Source organism: Ctenopharyngodon idella, chromosome 11, assembly GCF_019924925.1.
Source record: "Ctenopharyngodon idella isolate HZGC_01 chromosome 11, HZGC01, whole genome shotgun sequence".
NCBI lineage: Eukaryota > Metazoa > Chordata > Actinopteri > Cypriniformes > Xenocyprididae > Ctenopharyngodon > Ctenopharyngodon idella.
The window spans coordinates 8,536,205-8,556,842 of NC_067230.1; the positions used below are offsets into that span (position 1 = coordinate 8,536,205).

The 20,638-nt window shown below is 37.3% G+C and overlaps 1 protein-coding gene across 1 annotated transcript in view; it reads left to right on the forward strand.

Annotated features, from left to right (window-relative positions):
- Positions 1–12,534: 12,534 nt before the first annotated feature.
- Positions 12,535–20,638, forward strand: part of foxp4 (forkhead box P4) — a 147,057-nt gene continuing 138,953 nt past the window's right edge. The window contains exon 1 of the mRNA XM_051912426.1: positions 12,535–13,213. The gene's annotated coding sequence lies outside the window, so the exon portion shown is untranslated. The remainder of the gene's footprint in view (positions 13,214–20,638) is intronic.

The following is a 20,638-nucleotide window of genomic DNA, read 5'->3' on the forward strand; positions in this document are numbered from 1 at the left end:
AATACCTGTTTCGGTTATGTCATAAGTGAACAGTTGAGAAAGAAACCCTATGTGTGTCAGTTATTCGGTCCGTGCTTTCCTTCTTAAAGTGACAGCAGCCTAATTTCTTGTTGTTGTCTGTGTCATTAATGTTAGTAAAATTAACTTTAAAAAAAATCATTATCATCATCTACCATGTTCGAGAGAAAAGAAGATAGTGAGGAGAGCAGTCAGGAGCTAAGTGATGAGGACAGTTTTAGCATAAGTGTGTCACATAAAGTGTGAATACCAAGCAACATCTCCAGGTGCTACCTTGAGAACCAGACCAAAAAAGTTATGTGCACCCCTTTCTATAAACATGGTTATGTATTAAAATTTATCTAATCTAATTACCTTAAGTTTATTGTGCTCTTCTCCATAGTTCTTAGGAATTTAAGTACATTTGACTGTTAAATAAGTACAAAATTTGACTGAATCTGTTATAATCGGCATCCTAGTTGTCTGTTAATTTGAGGACTCTCATTTTGTCCCCCTGTATATTAAATTTGGTTCACCATTGTACAAAGTTAACACATATGAGTGAGGAAATTAAAAAAGATGTAAAAAAAAAAAAAAATCAAAAACTCAATTCTTTGGAGAGTTTGACCTGAGCATTCCCAATTCTCTGCGTTTTTTGCAATGTCTTTTCAGACATTTCTTCACTGCATTTTGAAGTAGAGTGAAGGGCTTTTCAAGGCCTTAATATTTCAGTTGAGTGTGAATAATGAAAATCATCAAACAGATTGGAGGGAATAATTTAATAAATGGCAGAAGCATCCAGTGCGCCGGTGCCTGTCATTGTGCTCTAGAGCATTTAGTCACTTTGAAAAACTCTCTCGAGGCCAATGAGGTCATGGATCATTCATTAATCCCCTATTCTTTGGCATTAGTGCAGAATTTTGAAGGTCTTCTTATACTGTATCATTGCGGCTGGATATACGCACATATATGCACATTTTTTACGTGCACTTTAAATGAGACATGCAGTCAGATGTGCAAGTCCTTGCCTATGCGTTCCCTCCCTCCTTAGTGCTATTTAAAGCTTCTAAATGCAACAGTTAATTCACCCTCATTTAGTAACCGAAAGCTTTCAGCCAGGATGTCATAGCAGCGCAATAAATCCCTATAAACATTTATTGTGCACAAATAGCATCATCTCATATCACACACCTAGCACAATGTTTTTTTTTCCCCCTTAAGTGTCTTTTGACTCTTAGGCAGTGAACACACCTCAGTTTAGGCTGTCACTGTGTTAAGCTTGAGTCGTGTACGCTTCTGTCAGCGGCTTGTCAAACTAAGTGCTTGTTGCAGTATTTAAGGATGATTCTGCGATGTTGTTACAGCCTCTTTGCGTCCCAACATGCCCTGCTTCCCTGGATACATTCTGTTGTTAGTACACAAAAGTAAGATGGCACTGTTTGGGATCAACTGACGCTCTGAGAAGCTTGTAAGATTTGCAGGTTTTATAGCTGTTGGAGAAACACATCGTATCATATCCATCGCCGTGCGCTTGTTTGCATCCTCTGTCTTCTTTTCAGCCGACACCGTGACAGAGAGCGACCTGCGGAGGCGACGGGGGTCATCGTGGTTTAATTGCCATTTCATATGCTCCCCCCCCACCACCTCCTCAATCCGTCTCTACGTTCAACGTTAACGCGTGCAGTTCTTTGCAAGAGGGGGGAAGAATAAAACCCAGAACCATCCATGATGAGGCGTAGGCGGACGGTGATGGTTGCTGAGGCCCCTTCTCATCAGCTGGGCACCCAGCAACCGAACACAAACACAAGTTAAGAAGTGGCCAGCGTTCTCACACGAAACACATGCTGCAGATCCCAGCCTCCAGACGCCAGAGCATCTGAATCTGCACACTGTAAAATAATAACACATAATAAGCTTGATTTTCTTTTTATATGCATGTGTGGCTGAAAATTCCCATGCCTGAGATTTCTTTTTCAATAATAACCATACCATGCATCAAAAAATGAGAAAGTTTTGTTTAAAGTGCATGTGTACACTTATGTATGGCATTTTAAAGGGATAGTTCACATAAAATGTAAAAGTCTGTTATTATTTACTATATTGTTATATATACCCTATTGTTGTTCAAACCCGTATGGCCCATATTTTTATTCTGTAAAAAAACTGAAAACAGTTGTCACTCTTTTGGGAACTGGAACTTTAAAGCTTATAAAGCGATCCAAAACAACTTAAAAATACATCCACGAAGTTTTCAAAAGTCATAAGATTCGTTATTTGACTTGTAAGAGTTGTGATTCACTAAAAATCTACAGTACCATAGCTCTTCTTGGAATGTTGACGACGGTTCATAAGAGAAGTAGCATTATTCGATTTGAATCATGAGCAAATCAGTCTTTTGTGTCAGAACTTTTAAATGAATTGTTTCGTCAGTTCACAAAAATAAGAATCATTCAAGCTTTGCGTGAGCAACAAACTTAAAATTTAAATCATTCATTCACTGATAATCTGATTCTCCTACAGTGAGCTTTTAACTGCTGCAACTGATTCATTAAGTGAGTTGAACGCAAGAATGAATCATTCAGACTGGTTTTGGAAACCATATCATGTGATTCTTCGAAAATATCTCACGTGAAAAATATTTGTTCGTAATGAAACAGGGTTAACTATCCATTTAAAGGGATTGTTCATCCTCCCAAAAATGTAAATACTTTCATCATTTACTCACCCTTGTGTCGTTCCAAACTTGGATGACTTTCATTCTTCTGTGAAACATACTGAGAACAGTGAATGAAAAAAAAAACAAAAAAAAAAGATACTCATGCACTGTAAACCTAAATAAGTTGGCAAAACTCAAAAAAATTGAGGTAGTAATTTTTTTAAGTTAAGAAATTCAAAATTTAAGTAAGCAGAACTGGTAGATTTCAATTTTGTACTCATACATTTTAATTGCTCTTAACTTGAAATATTTTAGTAAGTTAATTCATACATTAAACTTAAAATTATCTTGTAACAGCAATATATAACATTTATGAAATACCTGTTCTCAAACTAAGTCCATGCTCCACCCGTCATCATGATGGTAACCCCCCACTAAATCCCCCACTTTACATTAATCTTGCTCAAAAAACATTATATAACACTTAATTTTAGCATTTATTCTCCCTTTCAAGTGTCATGGCAAACCATGGAAATGGAAATCCCAGCCCAGTTTCAGGTAAATTTAAGTCTGTCGAAATGAAAAGAAACAAGTTCATAAAACTCAAAACAATGAAACAATTCGGATTACTTAAATGTGTCAGTTTCGTGAACTCAAAAGAAAAAGAAAGTTCTAAATACTCATAAAAGTTAAATTGATTGAACTAATTTGTTTAATTTGAGTTTCCCCTATTCAAACCAATTAATTATTTATGAGCGTTAAGGTTTACAGTTTACAGGTGTGGAACAACGAGCACATGATGACAGCATTTTCATTCTGGTGTCGCTTTAAATGAATTCTTATAGTTTAAACAGGCTGTGATGTACAGCCCTGAAGGTTTCGGACTAGCCTTGCCTCCCGTAGATTGCTTTGTCTAACTAAACATGTGTACATGTGTTTACCCACCATGCTACAGCATCCAGGGCATGAATTATTCACACCTTGATGTAATGGACCCCGCTGAGCGGCTTAAAGACTGAAGGTTAGTGTGGGAGCAGGGTTAAACACATATAAAGGGGCCAGCGATGGCTCTTTTAGCTTAGCATCTACCTCACTTAATCAATCTATCAGCTAATCAATCAAATCCCTCTCTTTCACGCCCGTTTTCTTTCCCCTGCTGGTCGCTGGCTGATGGCTTACATGTCCTAGCTTCAATCAATCGGCTTTTCAATCAAATCAAATTGGTTTACATCAGCCTGATTGGCCCACATTAGTCAGCACAGATGTACAGCACCTCGACGGGCTTTACATCAATCTACCAATCAATCTGCCAGTCTGCCGGCCGCTCAAGCCAATCACAGGGCCTTATATCATTACATACACAAAAGACACATGCATACACACCCAGAGGACTGTCCTTATTTCTGTCTCTCTTGTGAGCTCCTTCAGATCCAGCCTCTAGAGGGGATCTAAAGTGGACTTAGATTTTAGAGTGGTATCACACATTTGTGTTCATGTGTGGCACTTTGTATTTGAACAGGTATGTGTGAGAGAGAAAGGACAAGTCCTCGAGCTTGAAGCAATGAAGTAGATGTTTACTTAGAGATGTTTGTTGTTTGTTCTTCATGCCTATGGCTGCTTATGGAATTTATAAATGTGAGAGGTATATTTGTAATATTTTTTTTTATTGTGCAGTTGACGAAATTGTAAATAAATGTGGTATTACCTGAATTCAAATACCTCTTAAATACGGTTATAATTTTATATATGTTTATTATATGGTAATTATATATATATGTGTGTGTTATTATATTATATATATATATGTGTGTGTGTGTGTGTGTGTGTGTGTTATTATATGTTAATTACACACACGTACTGTATATATACTGTGTGTGTATATATATATTTATATATTATGTTATTATATGCTAATTTTATATATATATATATATATATATATAATTTTTTTTTTTTTTATATATATTTATACACACACAACCATTGAAAAGATTGGAGTCAATGATATATTTTTTTAATGTTTTGAATGTCTTAAAAAGTTGCATTTATTTGATCAAAAATACAGTAAAAGCAGAAATATTGTGAAATATTAACACAAATTAAAATAACGGTTTTCTATTTAAATATATTTTAGAATATAATATATTAACTGCATTTATTTGATACTGAAACTCTTACATTATAAATGTCTTAAACTTTTGAACGGTAGTGTATAAATATAGTGTGTATATATATTTTAAAAATATAAAGTTCTATATAAAATATGGGCTTTTAAGTTTCCTTGAATATTATCTCACTCTCTCTCTCTCTCTCTCTCTCACTCTCTCTCTCTCTCTCTCTCTTTCTCTCTTTCCATTAAAACTAAAATGAACATGTCTTATTAATGAATGTTGAATCTGAAACTACTGAAAATGTGAAGCTCCAGATTTTTCCAAGTTTGTATGTGTACGTGTCTACGTATCTATTAATTTATTTGTTAATGATATGTCAGAACCCTACATTAGCCCAGTAAAAAAGGTCTCAAGTCTGTTTGATGGAGTTTAAAGCTGTAAAGGTAACATTACAAATCATGGCGCGCTTTCTAAGAGTGGCTGCCAAGGCGACGGCCTGTGCACATATATAACCATCAAAGGCTGCAAGGCTTTCTGGCCCACACTCGGGCTCAGTGGGAATAAAGCTGTCTTCTACTGTGCACTGTGGGGCTGTAAAAAGTTTGGACGGGTAATAAGTGGCTCATTTTTAAATGAATATGCGTCAGTCAGAGGGAGCGGGTCGGCCAGATCCTAAGCTTTCATCCCACTGCTCACGGTAATGACTCGTCATAAATGAGAAAAAGAGGGAGAGAGAGAGAGATACAGAGACAGGGGGAGACACAGGAAGAAATGAAAGTAGTGGTGTGGAGAACATAATGCACATTTCCGCATTTTGGATTTTGGGGGTTGGGGTTGTTAGTACTGGCATCGGTGGTAAGTGAAAAGCCAGACAACCTCACATGACACACACACACACACTAACAGATGAAGTTTGCTTTCATTCAGATATGTCAGATACGTGTGTGTGCACAGTGAAAGACATGGCACTCAAATTAACTTACTTTCTCACATGGTCTAGACCAAATAAATTTAAAACATCTGCCTGTGTAGATCTTCATCACTAGCCCCTAACAATCAGATCGAGGTTCACGGCAAACTCTGTCCATTCGGCAGGATTTCAATAACCATCTTCAAGGACATTTCCTTCCTTCATACTCAGCCAAATGTGTCTTTATCTAATTCCCTGTCCGCAAGACGTATCCCCATCCTCTCATTATGTAATTTGTCCTCTTATATTTCTCTTGTGTTTGATTTTGACAAATATGCGGATTATCTGAATATGGGGTTTTTAAATATATGGCTAATGTTAACTTTCATGTCTGTCTTCTAATCTGCTGAATATTCATTATGGGTCTCAAGGACAAGCAGAATTGCAGAGGTCGTGAATTCTGTGCAGAAGGAAGAGATAGAGAGAGGAAAAGATAGATAGGGAGAGAAAGAAAAGAAAAAAGGGAAAATAATTTACTTTTGATTAAAATTTAAACAAGGATTCACTCTTGAAGGAATCAAACTGATGACCAGTCACACTCTGAAATTGTTCTGAAACTATAAAATTGTTCATAATACAGACAGTGAGTTTGGAGTGTGTTTTGCGGTCATCTTTTTTAAGGCCTGGATACTTTAGTGATAGATGTGTTAGGAAACTCATTTGGCATTAATATATATATATATATATATGTAATATATTTATATTTGTTTTTTATTTGTAAATTTGGATTATTAGTTTTTACCTAGTATACACGTTTTATTAGTATATGTTGTATTATAGAATGATATATTATATTTAAAATATAATTCCATAATACAACATATACTAATAAAACTTGTATACTAGGCAAGGCACTAGGTATACATTTTATATATGTGATTTTATATCATATGTATTCATTGTTTGTTTGTTTTTGTTTGTACGTATTTTTGCATTATTAGATTTGGCCTAGTAGTAATGTTTTATTAATATGTGTTTTACTATAGAATTATATATATTTTTTAAAAAATATATATTTTATATTATTTATTTAATATATGTGATTTTATATCCTATTTATATATTGTTTGTTTGTAATTTTGTATTATTAGATTTGACCTAGTAGAAATGAAAGTTGAAAATATATTTTTTATTATAGTGTCTTATTCTGAGGTTCCCTTTTTTTTATTATATTATATATAATTCTATTTTTATGTATGTGATTTTATATAATATTTTTGTTTATTTATTGTTTGTAATGTTGTGTTATTAGATTTGGCCTAGTAGAAATAGAGTGAAAGTTAAAAATATGTTTTATTATAGAAAAATAAATAGTGTAGATGTTTATTAATAAAATAATAATGTTGTTATTATAGTTATTTATTATTAGTTTGGGCTTATCAATAGTGAAATAGTGAAAGTTGTCACATTTAATGTAACCTTTCTTTAAGTTAATGCTGTGGATGCATTCAAAGATATGGCAACTGCAAGATTCTTTTCTCCCCTCCTGTGAAAAATTATAAAATAAAGAATATGTCAACACTATCTATAGGTAAAAGCCAACAATAAATGCTCCCCTTGTGGTCTCTCATATCAGATCCAGATGTCTCTTTCACACCGGCGCAGGGAGACAGAACTCTGATGTATTTTATATTGAAGCCAAATCCAGCATTGAGAGTGGAAATGCCACGGCCTGCGCTGTCTTACAGCTCCTGAAAGAGGCGCGAATCTGAGTGGGATGACAGTGCCTATCCTAACCCAGCATCCTGCGTGCCAGGCCGCCTGCGTGACAGCTCTCCTCACGCAGTGAAAAAGTCAGGGCTGATTCCTGTGGGATCTCAAAGCAAACAAAGGACAATGCTGCTAGATTTCCTCTGGGAACTGCAAGTTTGGCCGGAAGATTTAAGCATACTGAAGATTGATAATGTCAGTCGGTTGAGATATGGAGTGTCATTTTAGTGAATGCCGGATCAAAAAAGAAAAATGGGGGAAGGAGACAGCATGTCATTTGTTTGCTTTGATACAAGATCGCACCCGAGGAAGAGAGCAGAGGGTTTGTGTGTGTGTGTGTGTGTGTACAGACACACCGCCTCAACAAGAGCCCTTTTGCCGCCTCCTTTTGTACGATCTGCAGCTCTCCTCATATGTACCGCCGCTGGCTCCACCTCTGAGCCGCTCGGTGAATGAAAACTTAGCAAACTCCTCTCCCCCTCCCACAATCCCGCAGCCCTCTGCTTCTCCCATCACCCCCTCACTATTCTCAGGGGAGCCAGGTGACACTTCAGCCCACTCGCAGAGCCTCTGTGGCTGGGCTACAGCTGCGCCGAGCCGGGCCGAGTCAGTCAGCTCCTCCTAAGTGGCCCCAGGCAAGATTTGAACACTTTTTTTTTTGTCTGAAAAACGCGGCACCTTAAAACAGCTCGTTAAACGCCGGCCTCATCCCAGTTCCTTTTTCCCTTCCCGACTGATCTGTTTTTTTTTTTTTTTGACAGCTTTATTCAAGATGAAGTTCCTCACATGACATGGGCCGTTAGGATCGGTTACCACTCCCCGAAGACAGCTCGGCCATGTGGTTTATGTGAGGATGGATACAGTGTTGACAAAAAGACGAGTGTGAGGGGAAAGACCTGGGAGAGAAAGAGAGAAAGAACACAGCGGTGGAGCAGTAAACAATACTGTGCTGTGTTATTTAACACCCTCTAACTAAAGCCAGCTGTGCCTGTAAACACGTTTATGACAATTTAATGAAAATATGCTGGTGTGTCTATGATCTTCCTCACCAATCAAACGGTGTAATTTGTATTGCATATACTGCCACTGTCTTGTGGTGTAAACAGTGGCTTGCAGCTGTCATCATAGTGTCTTATTCTAAGGTACAGTTTCTATACTGTTAAAGAGCTCTTTTGACTTTTTTTCTTCCCATTTTCCCCTGAAGTCTGAAGGGTAATTGGTTCTATGTAAATTTCTTTTGCCAGTAAGGACCTTAGGGTATGTTTGTAAACACTAATCATTTTTTTATTTTATTTTACAGTGTTCATTTTTTACTACATTACTCCCACGTGGCTATTAAAGCATTTTGAGCTTAATACCACAAATACAGTTTAGCATAAACGCAGACACACTCTCTAAACTTTCTGCTCTACATCCTCAGGCAACGGCCTGTGTCATCTGTAACTGAGTTGGCCTGCCTGCCTGTGTGTGTGTGTGTGTGTGATGGAGAGATCTGTTGCGCAGTGTCTCTTTCACTGGCCATTGGCACATTTCACAAGTGACCATAGCTTTTGCTTAGTCTCACTAAATGTAGATTATGACCAGTGCTTGAAGTGGAAAAATAAAAGTACCGGTGTTGTGCCGAATTTCGACTCCCTGCCAAATTATTAGCCCCCTTGTTGAAATCGCTACCTGATTGCCTCATCCTAACCCCACCCCTAATCCTAATCCCTCCCTTACTCCTAATCCTAAACCTTTCAATACTAGGGGGGTAATAATTTGGCAGGGGGGTCAAAATTTGGCACAACACCGGTACTTCTGATGCTCGGTTCAAAACGCGTACCAGAAGAAGGGAGGGCACAGCGGGCTTCCGTACGCGCAACATGTCGGAAATGCCGGCACGCAAGGAAAACTGGTGGTACACTAAAGGTAAAAATACTTCAAGCACTGATTATGACACCAAACCTGCATAAATAACCCCAACATTTTCTTCAACCCCATACTTTTTGTTCATTTGAATTGAATATTTTGAATATAACAACTGATATTGAAGACTTTAGGGAATATTTTCGGTTCAATACAAGATGGTTATACAATTAACAACACTTGTGGAATATGTAATGTTGAAACCACACACACAAAAAATTCCAGCTTCATTACTTAAATAAAGCTAAATTGTGAGTTACAGTGAAATGGAATGTGAATGGGACCAATCCATAAATGTTAAATACTCACTTCTTTCAATAGTACATCCAGAAGACCTAAACATGCATGTTAACATGATTTTAAGAATTCATACATTTTTTTATTTATCTTGAAAATCTTTTTAAAACTTTGTTGTCATGGCAATGCAACAAAATATTAAATATTAATTCAACTATATCTTTGTAATATTATAATATTATAAAATTTCACAATCATGCTTAAAAATTTCTCAAAAATTGGCCTCATTCACTTCAGTTCTAAGTGCCATATTGTAACCTTGATTTTTTTGATAGCTTTTTTTTTTTTTTTCCGTTTTGGAAGAAAACAAGAGATAAGCCAAGATTATTTTTGTGGTAATCAACGTCACGCCACAAATGCTGTCAATTGAGCATAACTCGTTTTGAACCCAGAATATTCCATTAAATTGTCTGTTTACAGACTAAATTAGATTGCGCAAGTCCAGTATTAACTACTTTATATCAGTTTTAACACTCAACATCAACTTCTCTAGTGTGACTAAACACTTTTTGTTTTTAAACCATTCTCTCTCTGAATACTGACATATTTCTCTTTAATTATGTGGGAAAAAAATGTTGTAGAACAGCCAATTCGTGTAGCCAATTATGTTTAATTTAATTACCTGTCGACTTTGATAATTATTACCCCTGATTAACCACAAAGCCTGCTCTTAAATGTTAATCGAAAGTGCTGGATGAAAGTGCTGAGGAGTTTTTATTTTTTCATTCATAAAAGAGAATGTTATTAGATTACAGTGACTAAGACACTCACCTTTGTCTTTGACTGTAATATGTCTGAAAGGCTGCATAGCTCTTGTTCACTTGCAGTGTCCTTGCTTTAGTCCAGCAATGCCCTCATAGACCGTGAAGGTTTTTTATTTTTCCAGCGTTGTTGGTCTTGTTTGCGGCCCCGAAGGACATTATGCGAGCACAAACAAGTAAACAAGCAAACAGACACACGCAGATAGCATCACCATCACCGAATACCCCATTGCCTGGCGGGAGTGAGAAACAGAGTCTGAAAATAACAAACAGATGAACGAGTAAACAAATAACAGTAAATAGATGTGTTGTTTTCCATGTCTCCGGGCTCTGGTGGTATTCCTGCAGCAGAGGAGAGAGGAAACAGAGTCTGCCGTATGTAATACGCCTCTTTTTATACTGTTTATTTAGTGAAAATGATGAAAATACAACTAAATCCAGTTTACTTGTCTGTATGTGTGTGTCTGAGTATGCATGGGTGGTTCTCAGGGAGCGTAACAGTGTGCAGCCGTGATACTTCTGGACTTGATCCGCAGCTTTGATGTCAGCTTTAGGATTGATGAGGTAACAAACATTCAGATCTTTAGCCGAGTGAGAATTCACCCTCCTTGTGGTCATATGATGGCATGTCACAACAATACTAATCAAACTGGCTTACCGAGTCTGTGTGAACGGAAGTACAGCTATAATGGACTCATTTTGTCCCTCAAAAATGTGAAAGTTTGTTAGCAAATAGGGCTTTTTATTTAGAAGACATATTCCAGATCTCAATGCATCCATGCTATAATGTACCAAAAGATAAGCAATGCCACGTGATTAGTGAAAGGATGAGGCAAATTTGTATAAATTGCTTCTTTAATTCGCCATTGATCATCGCTGGGCTTGTCTAAACTTTTGAACTTGAATCTCTTCTATATCCAGCTGTGATCTTGTTTGCAGGTGTGTATGCTTGTGAGATGAACTGTATGTAGGTTAGTTAGAGAGTCAGTCTTTATATGGGTTCTTCGTGTAATCCTTTCATGAGTGCCTCATTAGCCTGTGATGGCCAAACCACAAGAGTGTTTAATCTTAACCCCGTGACAGTGAGCAGACCGAATCTCCTTCTGTCCATCTTACCAATGTATCTGATCTGGAGCACAGACTTTGTCATGCTTGACCATGTGCATGAGTTTTGCAAATCTGTGTATGTTAATCTGATGGGGAACACTGCAAACATGCACATAAACACAAAATTTATTTTAGAATCTTCTTTTGTCCTTTAAAATATTCAGCTTAGTTCTAAAGTGTTTTCATTTTCAATCTGTGTGCAAAGTTCCTCATCAGGTTAGTGATTGTACATGCAGTGTAACTTCAAAAAGTTGACAAACAACTATTTATCAGTAAATCTAAAGCTATAAATACTGCCTTAAAGTGCAATAAGGCTGCATTTTTTTAAACCAGGACTTGAGGTCCATATGGCAGGACATAGAAGTGAAGTCAGCATTGTTTTATGAGCCTATGAGCCGGCTGCCTTCATTTTAGGCCAGCATGGCTACATCTTGGGTTATTGATTTTTCTAATGAATATGTCTTGACTAATGGGGGTCGTATCCTATTGTCCAGTGGAGATGTGAAGAATTTTTTGATGGTTCAAGTAAAAGCCATTTTTGCTGAGAGAAAGTTTTCACTGGCACTGACCATAAAATAAATCATATTTGAACATTTTTGATAAGATGACAGATTACTGACAAAGCATCACCTTGACTATCCATTAAAAGTTGGAGTGAGATTCATAAATCAACAACTTGCCAACATCATATATGGTCCTGAGTGATGATTTTCAATAATAATATTAATACAATAGCACACCAGTCATTTATACTATTTGTGTGTGAGTGTGTTGATATATAAATTATATTAATAAATGTCATTTATTGCACAATGTTATCTAGGCCTATATGTATCTATTTATAACACTGATGATGAGAATATACTTTTTGTATAATAATAATACTTATTGACAACAAAACCAAATTATGATTGAATGATGACAAGCAGCAAGAACAGACTTGTTATTTCCTGAAGAGTATATGAGGAATAAGGTAACGGTTCCCGTGGTGAGTCTGTCCTTTGACTAACATCTGTTGCTCGTCGGCTGCCACAATGGCCAAACTAAACCATCGATGCGCGCGCAGGTGAAGAGATCAGCGCCTGGAGCGCGCGAGGTTTTCTATTGTGCTGCAAGCGGCGGCAGCGCAGAAGATGTGTGCGCGCGCGCCCGTTCTAGGCGTATTACGGTAGACCAAACTGTCCCCTAACACATCGCCAACACAAGACACAAGCGGAGTAATTCAACACTGATTTCTCTGCGAATGAGCGAGGAACAGACGAGATGCCAAAAACTCCAGCGAGAAGCATTATTGGGACTTTAGGAAAACTCACCGTGTGATTAACAGAGAGAAAGAAGGAAGACCTGAAGCGACGAGGAGGCGTAAAGAGCCGCGTGCTTGTTCTTCATGAACTTTGAGGAGCGCTGTGACCATGCAGCCTTTGAGCTAGTGCACGATTATTGTTTCCACTTATCTCCCTACTGAGTGACCAGTCTGAGAGAGGAAGCCAGTAAAAAGGAAAGGAAGACTAATAAAGACAGTTGTCGTTGAAAGTAATGGTCTGAAGACATCACTCAATAGAACAGGATTTTTTTTTTCTTTTTGCGTTGCTCTTCAGAAGGTTTCTGGAATCACTGGGACATTCACGAGAGCTGGAGCGACACATCCACATGGTCCAGCCGTAGAGTGAAAGTAGAGTTCTTCACAATATCCTAACAGGTTCATATCCACTTTTTTACTTCTTCTTTTCTTTCTTTCTTTCTTCTTCTTGTACTTTGCGCCTCGCTCCTTAAGCGATTTTAATATTAATATGTATCCCAGATTTGAACGCACGGACGCGTTATCTCACACACTTCATCAGATCAAAAGAAAAAAAAATAAAAGTCACTGTATTTTCTTAGATGTTTTGCAAATGGGATACTAAAGCTCTCAGTACCACAATACATTTGACAACTTTTAACTTTTTACGTGACACTTTTGAACCGGAGATGAAAGCGTGTTATTATTCTCCACGAGAGAATAATACGCGATTATGAATTGGAGACAGGCACATTTTTATTAAATAATTTTTTAATAACTTAGAAGGGTTTTTAGATAAAAATGAACCTCGATAGTGAAAAAGATTATAACAAGTTTATTGAGCATGTGCAACTGAGTTTGAAAATATCACCTGCTCTAAAATATTATCAAAGGAAAAAAGGACTTTTTTTTGACAGATCAGATAAAGTAACTTGGAATAAATATATGTTAGTGTGCATTTGGTCTCATTTGAAAGACCATATGATTCTTCCACAGAAATGTAGAAATCATATATTGCTTGGCCTTTACCAATAAACCTCTCGTGTAAACAATTTAAGTTAATAAACAGCATCGAAATATGCACGTAAACTAAAAAGTTAAACCGCGGCTTGATGGACTTTTTTTCTTATTCTCCGTGTAGCTGATTGTTTTTAACAGGCCCTCAGCAGATAGTGATCTGATCTTATGCAAATAACCCATGCCTTCTGATTCATACGTTTAATAGAATAATAATTAAACGTTTTAAAATTATAGCAGAAAGTGAAAAGAAAAATAAATGAAACGCATTGAAGTTTGTTGTTGTTTTAGGGTCTATTAGCGGTGTGTTACTGAGACAATGAAATATTAAAAATGTAACGAATGAAATAAAAGAGATATAAAAATAAGTAACTCAGAATGTATTGATTATTATTATACTTATAAATGAGTGTGATTTCAAATGCATCAATTACCGCGAGATACAGTGAGTAAGGTTTGTATAGATGCAAAATCAGATTTAAAAACTAATGAAAAATGATTAACTTTGCACATCAAAAATTGTAATAAAATATCTTTTTTAAATGGTCAGTTTTTGCCTTGCCTTTATAAGTTAACAGACAGATTGCTGACTAACTTCAGTGATGCAAAACTTAATATCTTTATTTAGGGATTCATTTTTACACAGATGAATGAGCAAGATTAACCTTTTATTTTTAAAGCATATGTTTAATAGCTTGTTCATTTCGTGATCAAATCAGCACTGTTTGTTTCTCTCTCAAATACAACAGTAAAACTAAAACAAAACAAACTAGGAACAATTTTAACGTGAGTCCCGGGCATTAAAAGTAAGTCTGCAGAGGGAACTACAGCTCAGGAGTTGAACCAAGTACACTAGTAATTCACACTCTTTTTGTACTTGGTTTTTAACAATAAAACTATATTCAGTCTTTTCCTGCTAATGAAAAAAAAAATGTATATATATGTAGCCTACACCTCATCATCCTCATAATCTTCCAGTGTGTTAATCTCATGTTATTAAGGACTGATGAAGCTTTTGACACGATTAATTTAAATCTCATGGAAAGTATACGTGAATGTTGCCTTAATTCACTGTTGGCATTTACAGCACAATGGAAACATATATTGAATCATAAGATGAACATTTTTTGAGCGTTGAAAGAGAATGATAAATTATTTACTTTGATGTCATAAAGTGTTTCTGACATTTTTAATTTGTTTAATCTTTTAATTAATTCATCTTCATTATTACTAACATCATTTAAAAGCACATAAAAAGGATTTTGAAATTTATTTTATGAAAGCTTACTTTCATAAAATAATGTTTTATTTTATTTTATAAGAATTTATTTTTCTTGAACTAAAACACTATTTTTTTTGTCTCATTGCTGCACTTGTGTGCTCCTACAATGTCCGTTCTTTGATATATTGCCTCTTATGATGAACAGATTCCCTGCTAATTGAAATGTGACATGTGTAAATGTAGATGAACATAAGCATAAAGTGATGAATACAATTTCCATTTGATCTGCTTGTGTGTTAGATGAATAGAGTGATTGAATGGTTTTATGTGCTTATAGAGTAAAAGTGATAATTCATGAAGTTGACAAAGAATATGGCATTTCGTTCAGGGAGGGCATTAAAATGGCAGTAAAGTGGGTAATTTAGTTATTTTGCATGGCCGTCAAGCAGCTGTAAGCGGCAACAGCTACACCTCAGCCGATAGTTTTAGCTTTTTATTTCTAACGGTGGACACTAGGCTACCATAGAGATCAGGTTATAATTGATATATCATTTTTTCTGCGATAAGTGATTGGGTTTTATGTTGTTCTTCATGTTTATACAGACTACAAACCTTTCGGAGGTCTTTCAAATACGTTATTTTGATGAATGTGTGGATTGCATGGCAGGCTGGTATTCAGCCCACTGTGGGTATTTTTCTGGGTAGAGAAGGTCGGGAATGTGTTTATTTTGGACGTTGATGTTGAGTCTAACCTGATGCCAGGTGTACATTCAGGCATGTTGCTTTTTGATGCATATTTTAGGAACATTTGGTGATTGAAACTTTATTTGAACAACCAGTTTCTTGCTAATGCAAATATATGTCGGTGTGTGCTGTGCAAAAAGCATTTAGTGCTTTGTGTGTGTGTGTGTGTGTGCTCTTTTCAAATTCAGATGAGCCTAGTGAAGTGATTTAGAGGTAAATTTAAGTTTTTCAATATCACGGGTGGTTTTAACACAAAGCACTCTTGTTCTCATGAAGCACTGTCCCTTAGACCCTCACATAGCATTTCAACCATTAAACTCTTTTACCGTTCCAAAAATAATGTTAGTTTTCACACAAGTGCATTTTTTGCTAAAGCATTTTGAAGAGCAATACATATCCATTTCTAACTGATTAGAATTATTTTTTGTCAACCATACTTTTGGCCACTTCTGCTCTCTGAAACAGTTTGTGTGAAATATGTCATGCCTACATTCTCCCTTTCATATTTCAGCTGACCTTACGTGAAAGGTCAGGCTGTAATTTTTACGCTCGTTTGCGTCTTTGAACGCATCAGCTCTGGCGTTGACCAGCAGCAAGCAAGCATCAGCCATAGATTAAACATGTGGTTTTAATTGAAGATGTTATTTGGTGGAACGGCGAGGCTGAGCATTTTTCAGTGTATGTGAATAATAAATTATGCACGTTTTTAGACAGTGAGGGCTGCTTTTATTACTAGTCAGAGAGTGGTGTCATTTTCTCCTCAAACTCTGAGCCTTGAAAGAGGAAAAAAGGAGCTAACTACACTAAAAATGACACTAAAGCAATTTCAACCAACTTCAGCATCTGCAAAAGAAAAAAGAGACCAGAGTGACGGATGTTTTCCAGATGACAATTTTGATCTGATTAGTTGAGCTAGATATCGAAAAGGTCTGGTGTTAACTGTTTCAACTTTGAGAGAGACCAGACTGCAGCGCGGAAATGCTGTCTTGGCGATCCGTCAGCTGAAGATGCTGCTGGACATTGTTTTCTTTTGTGTATTTATTTCCAATGTGAATTTAATTCTCCACTTGAACTCTTAAGCACAGTTTCTCTTTGCCGTGACCTCAGTGGCACATTTTTTTGCAGTTTTCGCGCACAAGGTTTCCTGTGTGGGGAGGCTTCACGCCGGGTTTCGGGAGAGTGCCAGGCTGTTATGAGGTGATGACTGTCTTAAAGAATGACCCTAGCGTTTGCTTAGAGAGAGGAAGGGCCCATTTCCGATGAGCTGGGGAAATGTGGTAGAAGGAAAAGCAGGGTGTTCACTGGACGGAAATGACAGTACTTGAGTCTGAGGCGTTGATCATTACTTTTCTATATCCATTAGCCGAGCACCTCAGGAGAGATTATTGGCAGCTCGGAGCTGCAGATGCGGATGGAAAGTGAACTAGTGCGCTGCATGGTCAGTCACATGTGAATACCTGCTTGAAAGAGTTACAACTGGCCTTTTTTGCCTGAAACAGATTCAGGTACCTGTTGGTGTGATGAAGAACACTGTGTATTGATCACTGAAGCCTTGATAGTGTCTAAGGGAGGATGCAAGCTGAAGTCATAAACTTGCTCCCTGTGGCCACCGAAGCTGCTTCTGCTAACTTTGCGTTCCAGCTGACAGCTGTATTTGTGTTATGGATTTTCTCTCAGTCCGCTGTCTTCCCCCCTCGAGCCTTCACCCCCTCCACGAAGGTCTTTATAATGCGACTTGCTGTATATTTTAAAAACCCCAGCGTAACGCTGACAAGCCATCATGTCCATCAGAGAAGCAGCCGTATCAGTAAAGCTCTTTGGGAAAGATGGGAGCAAACTTTCGGCACTGTCACAAAAGACGTGATGTGATATCAGAGTGACAGCTGCGGCTTGTTTGAATGAGTCTTAGTAAAGTTTTCGAGAGAAGCCCAGTTCTGTTTCTCGCTTCTATCGCTGATAAAATCCCACTCGTGACGCCAAATGCTAAGCTCTCAAAACAGCGATTGCGATTACTGAAAACTTCTGCCTAAACAGGAGAGGAGAAAACCTCTGATGTTTTATTCCTCGCTGCGTTGCCCGGCTTTGTTTGGCAGCAACGGCGGGAGGAATTCCTGTCAGTGTTGCCGGCCACAGTAAACCTTAGTCCGGGTTTAAAACTCTAATCCACCCCCAGCTGCCGAAGGTGCGAGCGGTTCGTTCCTGAGGGAGATTCTGGTGCTGCACTGTACGCTTGGATAAATCCCCCTCCCCACTGTGTGACCATATAAGTAATAACCATATAAATGCATCTAATTTTCATTCGCTAATCCGTAAAGTAGCAGTGGAATGGAGGAGTGTTGGTTTCTTTTATGGTATTAGTAATGGGTAACAAGGGGATGCCTACTTAAGTTATTTGCATTTGAAACGGACGAATGTGATACATCTTATGACAGAATTATCTTTTTACCATGTGTAAAACAATCAGATTCATCTTTCCATTTTTGATTGATGCTTTTTCTTCTGCCCCTCCTGTAGTTAACTTTCTTAGACACTTTGCATTTTCTTAGAAGAAAATCACATTTTCGGAATGTATGTCATGTTATAAATACCTAAATCCATGCATTTCTTTGTGTTGTGTAAGGTCTTGTCTTTTTTTTTTTCCTCTTCTCTGAAGCTGTTGTGGTGAAGTGTCTTGTCTTGGTGGGGGGTGAGGAGTGCAAGAAGCGCAGCGCAACACACTCGCGCTGCAGGAAAAGCATGTTATCTAGCGCTAACCATCACTTGCCAAATAATGCGAGGGCTTTTACACATGGACACAGACTCAAAAACACAGGAAAAATCTCTTTTGTGGAAATATATATAAAAAAATCTTTTTAAACCTGTAAATATATTTGTCATCTAAAACTTGATGTTGGTCAAAATGAATTGTTTTTAACTAAATTAATTGGCTATATTCTAAACGAGTGTATTGTTGTGATTTTATAATTTAGTTATTTTTCAATTTAATTTTTCAAAAAGCAAAGATTTTACGATAGCTCAGGAGGAGGAGCGAACTTTAGGATTTCAGAAAAATTAAGAAGAAAAAAAAGATTGATTCCTGCTCTTACTCCATTTAAAATTGTGTGTGATGAACGCTGCTAACCGTTGGTTAGAGTTGCCTTTTGCTCTCGGCTGTGGTCTGTGAGCATTGTTGACCAGAGGACATCTGCCACTATATTATCCCCAGCTGTTATCTGAATAATTGTATAGTAACCCCCCTTCACACACACACTAACACACTCACAGACAGCCCCTCGCTCTCCATTCATCGGAGCGCTAGCGGGAGAAGTCAGGGAGAGTATTTACCTTCAGAGGGGTCGCGGATGGAAGGAGGGGTGGATGGGTTAGGGTAGCCGGTCAGACTTCATACCAGTTGAGCTTTTCTTGCTGGTAGGTTGGGGGCACGATGGGGCTCTGTACCGGTATGATGTCTGCCCTCGCGGTCACTGCCAGTCGGCTGACATCTGTAATGGGATTCTACATCCATACCCCCTCTTCCCTGGGAAATAACCCAGCCACTAAACCTAGGATTAGCACTCCTGTCCAGGACTTTTCCACAGGAGTGAATAAGTTTTGTGCTTTGTTTTCTCACCCACACACACTTTTTAATTCACCTCCACAGTCTTTTTTTTTCCCTTTGCATGGCAAAGAAAGGTGTGAACAAACAAGGTGCTTTGAAAATGTTAATGTATTTTATATTATAAAATTTATATTTATTAATATTTATATTATAAATTAATATACTTTTTATTCACACTTATTTAATTTAAAAAAGGACTAAATAATTATTGCATGCACTGTTTAGGGCATATTTCCTCTTGTATTTACTTTTACAGTGATAATGCAGCAGATAAAGTATTACATTTTAAATTAAAATGTTTTTGTTTCCAGTACTGTAGGAACGTATTTCAGTGTTGCATGTGTATAAAAGTGTGTGTGAGTGTGAAAAGAGAGATGCAAACCCTACAAGTCTATCCTCAGCATTTGGTTTTTTATTATTTTTTTTATGCATATTTTTAAAATGGCAGGTTTACAAAAAGCTGATGTGTGTGTCTTGTACTTATTCAGCTTAGCTGTAATATACTATACTTCATAGCGGTGCTTTAATGGTTGCCGGTATCCACGGCCAACTATATAGTGATATTATTTGAACCAAGTTAGCTTTAGCTAAATAAATAAATAAACCGATGAGCAATTTTGAGCTATTTTCCATTGATGTCCTCTTTGCAGCTTTTTGAGCGGCTTTATCCAGGCTTTCACACTTGCTCCCACCCACATACCGAAAAGGCGAACTCCAGCACTGGTCTGTTTTCAACTCTGATCACTGGATGACACCAGGGCGACTTGAAGTGATGCGACCTCTCGACCTCTTTCTTTCTTACCTCTCTCTTATTCCATATTCTTTAAATCTGTGTGTCGGAAGACATTTGTTCGCAGACATCTTACCTTTTCAAATTAATTAGTCTCCTGGCATCCTTGAACTCTCGTTGAAAGGGGACTGAATGCTTTAATTAAAAAAGGAATGATGGCCAAATTCATGTTCCTCCACACTCATGCTCTTTTTTTATGGGGAGGAATTGCATTGCTGTGATATTGGGATGACATGGCATTCTATGGTAATTTTTCACTTTCAATTTGAATTACCTTTCTTGACATGACCCATGCCCGGATTTTATTAAAGGAATCTACATGATAAAAGTTGCAGATAACTCCAGATAGAAAGGTGTTGTGACTGTATGCTTAATTTTGAAACTAGCATACCTAATCTTTACTTCATTTCTTTTCAATCAAGCGATCGTTTTTATCAGATAAAATGGTGAGCGGATGAAAGGCTGAAGCCTCAG